This window comes from Coregonus lavaretus (genome assembly GCF_964263955.1).
Source record: "Coregonus lavaretus genome assembly, chromosome: 23".
Lineage (NCBI taxonomy): Eukaryota > Metazoa > Chordata > Actinopteri > Salmoniformes > Salmonidae > Coregonus > Coregonus lavaretus.
The window spans coordinates 9,984,768-9,986,410 of NC_140010.1; positions in this window are offsets into that span (position 1 = coordinate 9,984,768).

Sequence of the window (1,643 nt, forward strand, 5' to 3'; positions counted from 1 at the left end):
TAACTGCGACCACAATCTATGTCAAGTCATTTGCGCTCAGGAAGTATGGATGAGCGAGAACAAAAGAACCGCACCAAATAGCAATTAACATTGCAAAACCATTCTCCGGCTGGTAATTCCTCCCGAAGCCCCTTGGTCTCGATGTGTAGGTATTGATCGAAGAAGAGTGCAGAGCATGTGAAGAGGTGGCCTGCTCCACACCTGCGTCTTGGAGTGTTATGAATAAGCTGCCCTTCTCTTGCAAAGAAGAAAACGTTAGCACGCCCCCTTCTCAACCCCTCCTCTTGTCCCAACGCCCAAGAATGCCCTTAGTGTATACCTGAGCTACAAAGCTCATCTCTCTCTCTCTCTCTCTCTCTCTCTCTCTCTCGCTCTCTCCCGCTCTCTCGCTCTCTCCCGCTCTCGCTCTCGCTCTCTCCCGCTCTCTTTCTCTCCCTCACTCCCCTCTACTATAATAAGTAAGCATCGGGCTGCATTCTTGACTGAGATACATTGCCTTTGCTGTCACTGGCTGCATAATTGACACATGCAGAACAAAGCAGGCAAAACCTGGCCTCAACATCTGAATTTAAAGTGAATATCTCTGGTATGAGGGGGACTCTGTGAACTAATATGAACCTATTGGTCCTCATCCATTGGATGTTAGAAGCTCCATCAATTTATGATAATGTTATTTATGACTGTTTCATTTGGGGGCTTAACTAATTGTTTGTCCATGACTTATAACCTTATAGTGGTTTGTACTCCCATGTCTCACCCTGTATCTGTGGAGTTTACCTGTTACCGGCTGGTTATTGGACCACAGTCTCCTACGCACCATAAATACCATGTTAGCCCACTGAGCTAAAGCCTGAGGCATTTCCTCTGGGAGCTAACATGAGTCTGCAGGTCTCAGGCAAGGTTAGTTTACTCATCACATGAACAACGGCTCACTGAACCACCTCCAACACACTCACTACACCTCAGGGATAATTAACAAGAGCCCCAGTCCCTCCTTGTGGTTGATTGTTACACACTTATGGGTCTGATAAAGCAATCTCCTGTGTCTGTCTATCTCTCTATGTCTGTCTGGGCCCCAGCCTCAGTAGCAGTTGCAGCTAGAGCGAGGCGGCATGTTGTGGTTTAGAGTGAGACTGATGCAGACTGAAAGGGGACTGAATGGGGAGTGGGAGACGAACGCTCCTCAATGGGCCTGTGGAGACTTTAAACCCTTTACTGCAGTGGGCTAAAGCAGGGTTGTCACGGTTTCGGCCGAGGCTGCTCCTCCTCCTTGCTCGGGCAGGCTTCCGCGGTCGTCGTCCCCGGAGTACTAGCTACCACCGTTGTATGTTATCGATGTTTGTTTGGTTTTGTCTTTATTGTACACCTGTTTCCGCTTGGGTTAATGATGTCCCCTATAAGTTTCTCGTTTTGTTAGTCGTGTGTTGTGTGTTATTGTTCGCCTGTCATTTTTGGTGCTGCTCGTGTTTTGTATTTTCCTGGTCTGTCGCACTGTGTGTTTTCGTGCGCTTGGAGTATTGTACTTTACACACTGATGCGTATCACTCGCCTCCTGTTTTGTTTGAGGTCAGTGTCTTGTTTATTGTTTTGTGCAGTAAAAGTCGGTTGACTTAGCTTCTGTGTCCTGCGTGTGACTCCTCCAC